Genomic DNA, 15,653 nt, shown 5'->3' with positions numbered 1-15,653 from the left:
ATTTTTATATGAGTTTCTATAACCAGGTATATCAGTCGTGAGTGTCTGAAACATGAGAGATGTTTCTTCCCTTCTTACTCCCTGACCCTCTCCCCACGAAGACAGGAAAGAGAGTGAACACTGGCAGTAGAGGAGGAGGATTGCACAGGGGAAGGTGCTGGTACACAGGCCACAATGACCGTGTAGGTAACAGGCCACCTCTGAGACCCAGACATTCTGGATGTTTCCTGAGGCTAGAACATCAGTCTCTCGGTTGCAGAGGCAACACCTGGGTAACTGAGTTTCCTTTATTAACCCAGCTCCTCATTTCATAACCTGACACAAGAAACTGAACAGCACTCCAGTTTACTTTATACATCAGTTCCAGGGCCCGTCTCACCACCGCTGCCTCTGCCCTTGGTCTCCCAGACGCCCCCACCCCACCCAGCTGCACTTTGGCCCTTGAGCAGGGTGGCACGGTGACCATTGGCTGCCGGCTGTCACACCTAATGAAGCATTGGCCCAGGGAGACAGCCGTCCCTCAGAGCAGCCCAGGAATGGACTGTGTACCACATTAGAGACGCCTTACAGAGAGTGCTACGGTCCAGTTAAAGAGCAGTCTTGTGTGTGTGTGCGCATGTGCGTGTGCACGTGTGCAAAGGGACTGGAGGGGGTGGAAAGTGGAAAATAATTAAGAGTCAAGTGAAACTGATCCCTAGAGACAGATTTTAGACCGCAAGTGAACAGTCTGCCTAAATGATAGCTGCCTGGGTGACGCTGGAGATGGAAGCAGGCTGCCAAATGGCCCCAGATCAAAGGGGAGCTTCCTTGTTTGTGTTTGTCCATGGAGTGATGCTTACAAATAAATAAATCCCATAATCCATAATCTGAGAATATTTTTAATCTCAATCTGTGAGTATGCATTCTAGGCAAGTGTTTGGGGTCACTGGCTGGTCTTCCTGTTCTGTTTTGTTTGGGGATATAAGACTGAGTGAGAGACAGATGCAAAGATGATAGGGTGAGGATGTTTCAGATGTGGAATCCTTTCAGGATTCCTTCCCTCATCTCTCCAAAGATGCTCACATCTAGGGACAGGGAAGAGAAGGGTGTGAGTTGGGGTTGTGACAATGAAGATAGCCATTCAGAAGGCAGTAGCCCTAAATTACAGTTCTAAGTGTGAAATCCTAGTGATGAGAGGGTCTAAAGTTCAGCCGGGAACCTTTCCAATGATGAAAACGAGCAGCGGCTCTTTTGGCAGTGGTCTGATGGTAAGTGATGAGACAAAGAAAGCATGTTCCAGCTGAAATTAGCAGGCTGGGGTCCAGGTTAAAGAGCAAACAAAGGAAGGCAGCCCAGAGTCCGCCGGGGTTCCAGGATACAGGTAGGTCACAAAGCTGGGTTTATCTGCAGGTGTCAGGATTGATCGGCCCAGGGTCTATTTCCAAGGCTCTTCTCTACTTAGCCACCCCAGTCCCCCTCCAAAAGAGGCCCAAGCTGGAATATAAAAAGGTGCTGGGCCTGAAATCCTGCCTAATTTAAGCTCTTGCTCACAAAAGAGGCCAGAGAGCACAGGGAGGGGTGGAAATCAAGTAAGTAAATGTCAGCTCGGCTGTTGGGAAGAAGCCATTAGCCAGGCAGAGCATCCAATTAGAAGCCGTTGAATTAGAGCAGTAAAACAGGGGGCCTGACATCAGAGGGCACTGCGGGGAGGGACAGTCTAAGTGGGCAGGAAGGAGCGCCAGGCGGCGGTCGATACAGGATTACCGTAAGATGTGAAAACGGCGGACGCCTCCCAAACAACAGGCCCCCGATCCAGACAGACCCCCTGCACAAAATGCCCTCACGATCCCTTTGTCCTTCCCCAAATCCCGGCTCGGAGCCCCGCCATCTCCTGGGCTATTTTGGAAAAGAATTTTCCCTCCTGCCTGAACCCAGAGACAAAATGGGCAGCTCTCAGCCACCCTGGGATTAGTCAGAACAGACAAAGGAGGGGAGCAAATCCCTTGGCAAACAGTGCCCGGGAGATTTCATTTTTCTCTTTTCAGTACAAACCTAGTCAGACAGATGCTGGAATACATCTGTCTGCCTGTGCACACAAGAAGAGAACTTCGTTCACATGGAGATGTTTTCATTCAATGCTGTAATTATTTTATTGTGTAACCAGTGTTTTGCCAATGCTGAGTCTTTTATTTTCTTTTTCAATTCATTTCCTTGTTCAAAGAAAGAAAAGATTGAATATTTCTCCCCTTTATCCTAAATTGGAAGATTTCAGTTAAATCTCTTAAAAGCCCCATATGTCAGTGGTGCCCGGATTCCAGGATTTAGAACGGGAAATCCACCCTGAAAATGAAAACAGAAAGTAGCTCAGATTTAGGACAATTGAGTCTCGTGTTTTTCATTTAACAAATAGCAATCGGGCACCTCTTGAGTGCAAAGCACGAGGTGGCCTACCAGGCGTGGCTTGTGGGCTCAGGAAGCTTCCAGGCTCCGAGGGGGAAAGGCACCGGGCATACACGTCCAGAGTAGAAGGAAGCATGTAAATGACACATGATCAGTCTGCCCTTTGCACATGGGAGTGGAAAGGAAGAAGAAATCGGAACTGTCCAAGGGTGCCAGAGAAAACCTGGTGAGAGAGAAGGTCTTTGAACCAGTCCTGCAAAAGGGTGGCAGGTTTTGGTGGAGTTCAGGGCATTCAAGCAGAGACAAAAGAGATCCATGCTTGCAGACTGGGGTGTGGTTGATAAACCACACATCAGAGGTTGCCAGATAAAATCCAGACTGCCCAGTTAAATCTGAATATTTATATTTAAAGTATTACATTAAAATTATATTAAATTATATTATGTTAAAAACCAGTTGTCATTTATGTGAAATTCTGATGTAACCTAGATTTCTATTTACTTAACCTGGTAAACCTGCGACAGGAGCAAATGACCACTCTCGTACATCAGGCCCTGCAATAACCCAGGTGCTTAAAAGTGTTCTTTGTAAGCCCCTGCCACTACTTCTGCAGAGTAGCAGCACGCCCATTTCACAGGTGAGAAAACTAAGGCTTATAAGGTTTAAGCAACTTGTGCCTCTAATCAAGCAGTTAACAAGTGGCCGTGACAGGATTTCACTGTAGGTCTGACTCACTAGTTCCAAAGATGTCATGGAAATGAAAGGTCCGGTGAGGGGAAGGATGGGAGAGCTAGAGACAGAACTTGCTTTTGAATACTGGGCTAAGGAGCTAGGCTTCTCAGAAGGCAATGGAGCCAGGTAGGGATAGCTCATGCTCAGCATGCACAAGGTCTGTGCACAAGGTCCTGGGTTCATTCCCCAGTACTGCCATTAAAAAGAAAGAAAGAATGCAGTGGAGAGTCCTCGAAGGTTTTTGTGCGAGGAAGTAAACTGATCATCGCAGTGTTTGAGATATTCACCTGGCAGCAGACTGTAAAACCAGTTTGATCCTGGTGAAGGGTTTAGAGATGAGGAGCCTACGCACTCTTTCTTTCCACAGTGGTGTGTGGGGTGCCTACCAGGCGCCAGGCACTACACCAGGCACTGAGAGCACAGAGGTGAAAAGGAAAGGCACGGTGGATGTCTTACAGCCTAATACGTTAACATGCAACTGATTTCAATAAAGGGCAATGAGTTTCATGGGTGAGGAACTTGGGCGACTTAGAAGATTATCAACATAGACTACCAGTGAGGGATGAAGACTTAGGGTCATGGAAATGGGACTGTACAAGGCTTTTGTAAACCAAGATTTTAAAATATACTCAGGACATGACCAAGTGATTTAATTCTTAATTGTAAGGCTAGTTGACATGGGACAAACGCAGTTCATTAAAATCCAGTAACTTTAAATTCCAGTTACCCAGGTGTCTCATGATCCCCCCCCCCTACTTCTATGGGGTGGGGAGGTATTCTACTCACACACAAAACAAGAAAGCACGCTGGCTAAGAGCAAAAGCTTCATAGACTTCAATATAAGAACTAAGTCTATAAAACTCTTAGAAGAAAACAGGCATAAATCTTCGTGGCTGTGGTTTCTTTTTTTTTTCAGCTTTGATGGGATATGTGATAATATAACATGTCAGTTAAAGGTGTACAAGTGATTTGATACACGTATAAATTGCAAAGTGAATACTACCGTAAGGTTAGTTAAGACCTCCATCACCTCACACAAATTATTTTTCTTTGTGTGTTTGTGTGTGGTGATGGCATTCAAAAGCTACTCTGTTAGCATCTATGAAGTATGTGCTGCAATGTTAACTATAGTCAGGCGATGGTTTCTTAGATATGACACCAAAAGCAGAAGCAACAAAAGAAACAACTCTTTTATATCAGTGCTTCATTTCTTTTTTTTTTAGCCTAATAACATTCTCTTGTACGAATATGACACACTTTTTTTATCCATTTATTACTTGATAGATAGGGTTTCCTTTGGGGTTGATGAGAATGTTCTAAAATTGATTGTGGTGAGGATTACACAACTCTGGCAAAAATCATTGAATTGTACACTATAAGTGATTGGATTGTATGGTATGTTAATGATATCTCAATAAAATTTTTTTTTTTAAGAGCAAAGGTTTTGGCATCAGATGAACATGGGTTTGTATCCCAGTTCTCCACCTGATCTTGAAAAAATCAACTTTCTGGGTCTCAATGTATTATAATATATTATGATGATGATGATGATGATGATGATGATGAAAGCTTTATTTCACAGGGTTGCTGAGTGAATTAAATGAAATAATGCCTGTAAAATAGTGCCGTTCCAGACACATAATAAGCTGTTAATTAATGTTACTTTTGCCACTGAGTTTAGATGAGTACCAACTTTTGTGCGTGACCACAAACCATACTTAATTCTAGCATTTTAATTTATACAAAAGTATCCTCGGAAAATTTCACAGGACTGTGTATACATCTGAGGAAGTTACAACTGTGCAATTCCATATGGCATCTCAAAATTAGGAAACGTATCTCTCAACTGTTGAAACACAATTGTCCGAATTAAAAATTTGACCCAGAAGACACCCAGAGTTAAACTAATTTTGGTTAAAGGCTTCACAGCAAACTTAGCAAGGGGTATTTATATTAACTTCACATCCTTTAAGTGGAATTCTATGAAGATATCTTTGGTGGGTATGTGATTGACTAAAAGAGGGTATAACCAGGACCAGAACAGCAAGGAAAAGATCTGCCACAATTTCTGTAGCTTTCAGATATGTTTATTTTTCCATCATTTAAACATGAACTGTGAAAATGAATTACTTGTTCTGCCATGAAAGCAGAATTGCCTACGAACATGTGAAAAGACTTTGTTAACTAGTTGAAATGGAAAATATTGCAAAGAAGTATATAGCAAAAAAGAAATTATCTAGAGTAGCAACTTGAAGAGTTTAAATTTCTCACGGGGGACGGTCATAGCTCAGTGGTAGAGTGCATGCTTAGCGTGCATGAGGTCCTGGGTTCAATCCCCAGTGCCTCTTAAAAATAAAAATAAATAAATAAATTTCTTCTCATGCTCCTTTCCAACTTAAATGGGGAAAGGCTTACGAGTGTAGATAAGACACCTACGAAAAGAGGTCTCAGTCTGGGTAAGGAGGCACTGTCTGTGTTAATAACACCTGTTATGCACAAGATGCTTTCCATGTTTTATCTACTGCACAAAACCCATTTTATAGATGAGAAAATGGAAGCCCAGAGTTAGTTTCCCAAGATCACAGAGGCAGGAGGTGGCAGCACCAGAGTCTGATACCAAGAGTCCGACACCATGTAGATGGTTCTCCTTCCACTAATCGCCAGGGCCTTCCTAATTCTTGGCCTGGTTCTCCTGTGAAGAGGAATCTTAAGGTCCCCCTCTTTCCTCTTCTCTGAGCTCAATCATTTGAAATCTTTTAACCTTTGCTACAGCGGTCTTCACCCAAGGCAATTCATCTCCAACCTTGGCTGCACTGACGCCTGTGTCTCCCCCCAGAGATTCTGAGGTAACTGGTCCAGGGCACAGCCTGGGCCTCAGAGAGCACTTAAAAGGTCCCCAGGTGATTCTTACGGTCAGGCAGGTTGAGGACCACTGGATTAGGGGAATCTGTGTGGTAATGATTCTGAGAGGAGATACCCCGATCTCCACTGAACTTCGGCTAGATGGGGTTTGCCCAGAAGCTGCTGGGCCTTTAAAATAAGGAAGGAATGAACTCCCTGGCTAGGCCTAGAGGCAGCCTATAAGGACTCCTGCACCATAGGCTCCTGTTAGACAGATAAGAAGACCAAATCCGGGCTCCCAGCCAGCAATCCCAGGATCAGGCAGTGTTTAACCAGTTTAATTGTTGTGTGAACAAAATGTACCACTGCAGCACTTTGTAGAATTTGATCTCAGAGGGGCCGTCTCCCTCCCACCCCTGCCTGGTGGCCTGAGCAGTGAAGACAGCTGATTAAGCACGTTAGCTCTCTCCCCTCTGGCTCCTGTCCGACTCTCCAAGAGCAAGAGACAACTCTGCCTCAAAACAGGCTAGGAGGATCTGTGTCATTTAGGGAAACAGACATGGAGGACATCGAAGGAGAATGGCAGGACGGTGATGAGGAGCTGTAAGAGACAAACACCATGTGCTTTTCCCTTGGGTTTCTCCATTGTTTGCAAAGCCCATAATATTAAGACACTCTGCCCATTGTGGGGATTTGTTGGTGGGGGGGGGAGCAGAATTTTACTGTTTAGAATTTTAGTCCTCTTATTAACATTAATTGGAAGATAAGATTCACCCTCTCCTTTCCCCCTTCAGTATCCGCATATGCATTAAAACCTATGTTAATCTCAAAATCTTTTACCCAGAAGCCTCCACCACCCAGAACAAAGGCTTATGGGCTTGATTTTGTAGCAGAGGTTGAGGCCCTCACTCTGAGCCTCTTTTCTTACATTTTATTTTTAAGCCTTATATTCCAACTAGCGTTTATTAAATCCTTGCTATCTGCGAGCACCAGACTAGGTGTTAGTGCATCGATTGATCGATGATTAAGACGCCATCCTTGAGCTCTGAGTCCACAATCTGGCTGAAAGCTGCCCATCTACGACTTACCATGAGATGAGTTATCCAGGCCAAGAAACTTAATAACAATAATAATCAACCCTGTCGGTTCTAATAAGTCTGGTTAGAGGGTTTCTCCAACCTACAGAAAATTGGAGTCAGAATATTCAAATGCACGAAAGAATTTTTCAAGGTAGTTGACAGCCAGAAGGCAGAGGGAGGAAAAAAATCCTACAACTCGGAGAACACAGCAGTCTGGGACCAGGTATTAAGCTGTCTTCTAGGCCTGAATAGGTGTCCCTACTTTAATATGGTTAGTAAAGTATTAGTAGTAGTAACAGCTATGATTTATTGCTAGGTGCTGCACCGTGTGTTTCTGTATAGATTATTTCATTAGTCCTTACAACAATGCTGAGATAGACATCACCTCCCCACTTAGCTGATGGAGGAACTGCAGCTCAGCAAGGCTCAGTGGTTTGCAAGAACGCTCAGCTGTTAGATGCAGGGTTAGAATTGGAACCCAGGTCTGTCTCTTTCCTCAAAGTGATGTTCATGGCTACAAAGTCAAAGACACACAAGTTTAGGCAGGGAGAGCATCTCATTCAAGGTCCTCATTTTACTGAGGAGGAAACGAAAGGGGAAATTATTCCAAAATATGCAAAATTATAATTATATATATTTTATTGAGGTGTAATTTACATATAACATATTAATTTCGGGTGTACAACATAATGATTCAATAATTGTATATGTTCTGAAATGACCACCACAATAAGTCTAGTTAACATCTGTCCCCATCTATAGTTACAAAAAATTTTTTTTCTTGTGATGAGTGGTTTTAAGAACTGCAAATAGTAAATGTTAGAGAGGGTGTTAAAAGGAACCCTCCTACTGTTAGTGGGAATGTATATTGGTGTAGCCAGTGTGGAAAACTGTATGCACCTTCCTTAAAAAAAAAAACAACTTAGAGTTACCATGGGATCCAGCAATCCCACTCCTGGGCATATATCCAGAGAAAACTCTTATTTGAAAAGATAGATGACCCCAGTGTTCACAGAAGCACTATTTGCAATAGCCAAGACATGGAAGCAACCTAAATGTCCGTAGAGAGATGAATGGATAAAGAAGATGTGGCATATATATATATATATATATATATACCACTCAGCCATAAAAAAGAATGAAATAAAGCCATTTGCAACAACATGGATGGACCTAGAGATTATCATACTAAGTGAAGTAAGCCAGAAAGAGAAAGAAATATACCGTATAATATCACTTATATGTGGAATATAAAAAATAAGATGCAAATGAACTTATTTGTTATCCTTTTGATAACAGCCATTTTAAAAGGTGTGAGGTGATATTTCATTGTGGTTTTGATTTGCATTTCCCTGATGACTAATGATGGGCATCTTATCATGTGTCTGTTGGCTATCTGAATGTCTTTTCTGAAAATATGTCTATTCAGATCTCTGCCCACATTTTAATCAGATTGGTTTTGCTTTTTCACTATTTTCTATTAGTTCTTTATACATTTCGGATATTAACTTCATATCAGACATGTATTTGCAAATATTATTCTTGAAAACTCATATTTAAGTTTCTTTCCTTAAAAAGGTAAAGAAAGATATAACATTTCAGGAAGATTTCTATCAAAATATCACCTTCATAACGCTGTCATAGGGCAGGTTCCCTAGAAGCAGAGCCTGAGATCTGTGGCTTTTTGCAGAAGTGTTCTTCAGAGAGACCTGTAAGGGTCTATATCAGTATAAGGGGACAGAACCACATGGAACTATGGTCCCACGTACGATCTAGCCCCGGCCTCATTCAAAGTGGATGGAGGGGAGGTAGAGCCCTCTGGAACAAAAATAACATCACAGAAGTGTCCACTTCTCATCTTGATGGCAACGGGCTGGACTTTTGTTTTCCCAGATCAGTCAGTCCTTGGCTGTGGGCTGCCCGGATGGGTGTAAGTGATCAGGAGAAGTGGCCCCCATCAGTTGAGGGTAGCTTTCAGCAGGAGAGGGGTACCCATGAGCCTTTGGCAGCCAACCCACACAGCAGGGGTGGGTACACAGGGCCAGGGAAGGGGATCTGGGCAGAGAACCAAAACAGCATCCACTCACACACCCAGGACAAGTGACAGTCCTCTGTTTACATCTCTGCTTCCTTCACTAGCTAGTCATTATGTCCCAGCTCCTAGCACAGGAATTAGTACATAGCAGTCCCTTCATAAATGTCAGTGGGGTGGGAGGGTATAGCTCAAGTGGTCGAGCACATGCTTAGCATACACAAGGTCCCGGATTCAATCCCCATACCTCCTCTGAAAATAAATAAGTAAACCTAAATACCGTCCCAAAAGTAAATGTCAATAGAATGATACACTATTAGAAGGGAAATTGCCACTGCTCTCCAAGAGGCAAAGTGAAGTTATCTGGAAAAAATTGCCAATTGAATGAGGAATCACTGAGGATAAGGCCACACCGGCCCACAGGAGTAGACAGGCAGAAAGACTCGTTGAATACAGAGCCACAAACTTCCCATCACGAGCAGGGTTTGCTGAGAATGCAGATCTGTTCATCTAAGCAATATTTCCACCTCCCCACGTTGAGAGAGCACATCACATCAAACGGAACCTTTTGATGGCTTCTCACAAGTGGGAGACATCTGTGCTGTCACTGAGAATTAATTGTAGAAAGCCTAGCCTAAGGAAATGCCTACATTTCTCCTTTTTGCTACCAGATTTGGTATAAGCAAGCAGCAGCCTGGCAGGTGATTAGCGATGTGTTATCCCTACACCTCTCCAAGTGGCCTACTTTTGCAAGCAACACCCCACCTTTAAATAAAGCTGCTAGCAAATGCAGACAGCTGCCTACGTTCTTTTGCCAAGTTGCAGTATTGGGCTTGCAATACCAGTACAGGTGAGCTCTAGCATCTACGTGGCTGTTACTATTCTGATAGTGTAAAATCCCTTTACCCTGGGACCTCACGTCCTGGGATGTATTTTCCACACTTGCCCCAAATCAAGAAAGATGCATGGTATCGTCTTACTTCTGAAGATGGCAATGAGGATGGACACCAGGTATAGCGAGGAAGTTGGTTTGTTTCAAAACAGAAATCAAGAGATGGAAGGCATCAAATATGAGGGGAGAGTTAGGGACTATTTCACTAGGTCTCCACTAAGGAAACTAAAAAGAACAAAAAAAAACCCCACAAGAATTAGTGGAGTTTGGGGCTAGACCATGCACATAAGTACCCCCATACCTCTGATGGGCTGTCAGAACCACAAGGACGTTGATGCCAGCATACCCGCCTGTTACAGGTAGCATATGCCCTGCCTGTTCTGGCATGTTCTGGTTGAGTTCCCATGGGCACACAATGTGGAAAGTGGAGGCACTTATCCAGGTACAGCTTGTCTTGGCCACAACCTGTTATTGAGGGGGAGTGTGGGGTGAGATGCTGGCGAAGACGAAGAAAGGAAACCACATGATACAGATGGACTGTCTACACAGAGGAAGATAACTGGGGTCCTGTAGGCAGAATCTAAACTGTAGATGAGTTTTGTTTGGCCCACAGTTTCGTGGGTTTTTTAACTTTTTTGAATTAGTTGCCAACTTGAAGAATTCAGAGATTTCACCTGAATAGCTAGAATTTGCACTTTTTTAAAAAAACTCTGCCCCCATTCCTGCATGGCAAGTGTTGGCTGGGCTGGGGAGGCACTGCCCCCTCTGGTGTAATGTGCGTACTGCAAGTCGCGGGGCTCACTTATTTGCACAATTTGCCTCAACTGGTGGGTATTTGAGTTTGAGATCCCTGATAGTCTGAACAAATGCTGTGGATAATTGCTGCGTTTCTTTTTCATTTTTTAAAATTGTGGTAAAATGGACATAACATAAATGTTACCAGTTTAGTCATTTTTACCTGTGCGGTTCAGCGATCTTGGAGCACACCCACATTGCTGTGCGGCCGTCACCACCATCCAGCTCCGGAAATTCTTTCTTGCTCCCAAACTGAAACTCTGTAGCCATTAAAGAACAACTCTCGGCACCCCCTCCCTCCAGACCCTGGCCACGCCCTTCTGCTTTCTATCTCCATGAATTCAATTATTCTAGGCAATGCATCTAAGGGAGATCATACAGTATTTGCCCTTTTGTGATTGGATTATTTCACCAAGCACACTGTCTCTAAGGTTCATCAATTCTGAGTTCCTAACTCAGAATGCTGGTGCTCATTTTACAGAGGAGGAAACTGAGGTCCCGGGAAAGCCTTACATTCCCACAGGTAGCAGGGGGCAGAGGTGGGATTGGAACCGGGGTCCCCTGAGTTCCTGCTCAGGCACGTCGCCCCATAGTGCCCTGCTTAGATTGGGTTTCAACTCTCCAGCAGCGTCAGTAAGAAAGACGTGCTCTTCATGGCCGCAGAGCCATCCTTACTTGCTCAGGCAGGTGGTGAACTTGCCCTGCTTGTTTGTCTTGTAAAAAGCGAGAGAGCTGCCCTCTCATCAGAACAGTCGTGGACATTAATAACCTATTTTTCTCCACACACAACACGAGTGGCAGCAACAGTAACCAACAGGCAAACTCACCCTGTCCCCTCCACGTATTTTTAACTAACCCCTCAGCTCCAAAGAGGATTTCTAACAATGGCTGTCTAGGAACTGGAGTTGTCACGGCACCCCTGGTTGTCAGGAAACCAGAAGCGGCGTCCCCATTCACGTCGGCGGTGTACCTAGAATAGCCCCCTTCTGGCTCTCCAGTGAGTGATTCATCCACAGGGCTGTGTTTAGGTTACACCCACGCAGGAGAACGTTCGCAGGAGCCATCATTTTGGCAGCGAATGTGGTCCTGTAACGCCTGAGAGCCCGGGGAAGCAATGCTGGTTAGCACGTAGCTGCAACACACCCACACGGATTCGCCTGCATTTCACTCACCTGCTTTGCCAGCAGGAACGGGCAGAACGCTGTCCCTGTGCACCGGGGCCGGGAGGAAGCCCGCGTGGCACTCACGCTGGCCTTCGAGAACCGTCTGAACAGGTTCAGTTCATCTTGAGCAAGCTTGCTAGAAGGGCGCGTGGCTTCGCACAAGCGAATTGGCTTCCCTTTCATTTTCTGCCATCCAAGTTTGTAAGGGGAATTCTTCCTCAGAGCCAAATGCTAAGTTGGTGAGGCACGTCCTTATTTTAGTCTTGAGATCATTTCTTGATTCGGGAAAGAGTAAACTTTCAGTTTTACCAAAGATCAGCCTCTTCACGTTACTCTGACCAACAAGACTTTTCTTGGCTGGGGAGTAGGGATGGGATTTGAGGAGAGAAGGAAAGGGGAAAAAAAAAGAGAGAGAGAGTGCGACAACCTTCCAAACATCAATAATCCTTTTCCTTGCATGCAAGAATGATTATCAGCTACTCTGATGTGAATTATGTAGTCTAGCACTTTTTTTATTTATGACTGTAGCAATGAATATAACTTGGTGCTTAACCAATTATTTTTAAGAGGTGGTAGCACAGTATTTCTTTGAATGTTGAAAACCAAAAATAGAGCCTTTAAGAATTTCTTCCATCTGCCAGCCTGAATGCTGGCTGGGTAGAGATTTCAGTGCCGCCCACGTGACAGAACAGGCCCCCGTTGCCCCATATGCAGAACACACACCCGCGAAATCAAACACCCCTGTGGGACGTGTAATTAGCTAACTCCTGTTCCGCGCCAGCCAGCGCTCCCCTTAACTGCTTGGCAATCAGAGGGAGAGCACCCTTTCTGGGTGGCAGGTCTTACCCGCTGTAGACAGGGACATTTCCCGGCAGAAGCATTACCCGCGCCCGCCCGGGAGGGACAGTCTGTTAAGGGCTAAAACGCGCGTGATGAGGTTGATGGGGACATCTTTCAGCAGCAGTTTGCTCATTTTAGGAATTTCTCCTCAGAGGGATAAGTAGGAGGTGAAACCCAGGGTACTGGTTTTGTGGTTTCAAATGTCTCTTTGGGTTGGAAACGACTTGAAAGGCAAGTGGGCTTGTTCTGGATGGCGTGAAGACTTCACTTTGAGAAGAGGTCCAGAGATGATTAAGATACAGTTCCCGACCCAAGGAGGGCCAAGATTTGTAGGGGAGGCAGACAAGTCGTCAGGACTAGAAAAATAAAACACCTTGATGGCTGGGAGTTCGCCCTTGACAAGAGAATAAATCTCTATACCGATTCCCTTCCTATTACTCAGACTAGTCGGGGAGGGCGCCCTGCCAGGGAATTTGATTTGGCCCAAGGTCAAGAAAATCTCAGTGTCATGGCTTCTGCTGATAGGTGTGGAGCTGAAGGTGGGGTGGGGGTGGGGAGATGGCTCTGTGTTGGGGAAGGCACCAAAGTAGGCCCAGATCTTTAGTTTCCCCACACTTCAGTTTCCTCATTATGTCGAAATTTTCTGGAATGCCTGTTACACACGCAGCAGCAACAGGAAAAGTGGCTCCCCTGTCCCAGCCCTCTGCTGAGGTCAGCTTGGTGGCAGCAGTTCCAGAGAGGAAGACAGGGCTCCTGGGAGGACAGCAGCCCCCACCCCCATTGACACTTTCCCCAGATTATCAGGGAGAGGCGAGTCCCAAAGAAAGGGTCAGGAAACACTTGGGTCGCATCATGAATATTCACAAAATAGGGCAAGTGCAGTTGCAGAGTTCTCTGCACAGAGGGGTTTCAGCTGCTCCTTCACCCCAACGCTGGTGCACGGGGCGATTGCAGCAACCCCCTCCTTCTCTCCCTCTGAGTCCCGTGAAGGTGCCTCAGGTCTGCTCACCAACACGGGGGAGCACCTCCCGACTTCTCCTCTGCCGCCCCTGCTCCCATAGCATTGCTACATTGGCCACCCTTGTCAAGAGCACACTTGTTGAAATGAATGTCAAAGTGTGCTCCCTCCCTCAGATGCTGGGCTACCTCTCTTGTTGCTGCCAGAGCCCAACCCGTGAAGAACTGCCCTGCACACCCAGCGTCCCTCAGGGGTTTCAGCAAAGGGCTGCTTTGGTTTGATGCCTCTTTAGAAGCCCTCTCTCCCCAGCTTTCAGGAGAAGATGTGGAAGACAGTCAGGGAGGCAGGGATTGTTTGTTCTCAGAAGAGTTCCTCTTCTGTGTTAGCCTCAGGATTAAAGTTCAGACTCCTTAATATGGTCCCCAAGATCCACCAAGATCCACCATGTACCCTGCCTTTCTTTCCAGCCCCATCCCTCACCACCCACTCTGTTTTCCCTGTTGTCTCCAAACTCACTTGCTCTCTCTCACATACCAGTCTGTGCAAACACCATGCCCCCAGCCTGGAGATGGTCCCCTCACCCAATTTTCTACTCTGTCTGTTGACTGAATCCTACTCATCCTGCTGGATTCAGCTATGATACCACTTGACCTAAGAAGCTACCCATGTTCAGTCCCAATGTCTGAGAAATTTGCCCTCTTTTATGCTCCCAGGGCCCCCGTCCTACCATCAAAAGGAGATCACTTAACACTGTGACGTCTGTTGTCATCTCCATCTCCCCTACCAGTTCCTTAAGAGCAAGGACTATATCTTATATTGATTTTATTTGCCACTTGATCAAGAGTATACAGGAGGTACTAAATAAATTGACTGGATGAATAGTGAAACATTTCCTGGGATCAAACTTCTACGCCTGAGTCTCTTTAAGACAAGTTTTTCTCAAAGAGGGAAACCAGTCCCCAGTGTGCATGGATTTCTGATGGACCTACCACAATGGTCTTCTGGCCTGACTCTTAGAGTCAGCCTGGCTTTGGCTTGAGCTAGGATTCTTCCTACATAAGCATCTGGTGAGCATGGACCACAGCAGGGCTTCTCAAACCTTAACACATATAGGAATCCTGGGATTCTCTTAAAATGCAGATTCCAACCTGGTACATTGGCGTAGGGCCTGAGATGCTAATTTTGCTGGTTGGGGACCACACCTTGAGTGGGAAGGCACTAACTGAAAGTCTTGTGCAGTCTCTTTAAATTGATTCCAGGATTCTGATTTATAAGAACTAATTGGCAAAAATTCAAAGTACTGAAGAAGCCTTTCTAGGAGAGTTTATTTGTTTTTTATAATGCTTGATCTCATTAACAACTGAACATGTGGCCATCACTGTAGGCTGCTTCCTCCTTATACCCAATCCTTTCCTCCTTTGTCTGTCTAAAGTTCGAATGCCCACTCTCCCAGCCTCCTTTACTGTTCTGGATGAAACACGTGTTACAGAGCTGTTGATGGGATGTGGTTAAGCCCTAAAGTTCTGCCTTAAATGCCAGTGCAGTGGCCTGAATTGCAGAACCAATTTCAGCAGTTTAAAAATAGCAGGCCAATGTCTTCATGATCTCTTAGCCTTTTTCTTATGCTTTTTGCCTCATGGTCACAGAATAGCTGCTGATGCTCAGTAAGATCAAGTATCTCTTAATATCACCAAACATCTAGTCAGTTGCACGTTTTCTTGATAGTAATTTTTTTCTACAGTTGATTTATTTGAATCTGAATCACATTACATTTGACTATTTTTTAACAATATTATATGCCTTAAGCTCCAAATTCCTTTTTATGAGATAAAAATAAATCCCTATTTGTTTAAGCCAGCTTTGCCAGAGTTTTATGTTCCTTGCAGTCAAACTGTAATACAGTATACAATTTTTTTAAATTAGAATTTATTTTCTTGCATTA

The 15,653-nt window shown here is 44.8% G+C and overlaps 1 long non-coding RNA gene across 1 annotated transcript; it reads right to left on the bottom strand.

Moving 5' to 3' along the window:
• Positions 1-2,451: 2,451 nt before the first annotated feature.
• On the bottom strand, positions 2,452-12,155 carry LOC140688596 (uncharacterized). The gene is made up of 3 exons (XR_012063294.1): positions 11,923-12,155; positions 10,914-11,010; positions 2,452-2,602 (listed from the first exon to the last, which is right to left on the bottom strand). It is a non-coding gene; the product is annotated as an uncharacterized lncRNA (long non-coding RNA).
• Positions 12,156-15,653: the final 3,498 nt, after the last annotated feature.

The sequence above is a fragment of the Vicugna pacos genome, chromosome 23 (assembly GCF_048564905.1).
Source record: "Vicugna pacos chromosome 23, VicPac4, whole genome shotgun sequence".
Classification (NCBI taxonomy): domain Eukaryota; kingdom Metazoa; phylum Chordata; class Mammalia; order Artiodactyla; family Camelidae; genus Vicugna; species Vicugna pacos.
This window is presented reverse-complemented; position numbering and strand designations above follow the sequence as displayed.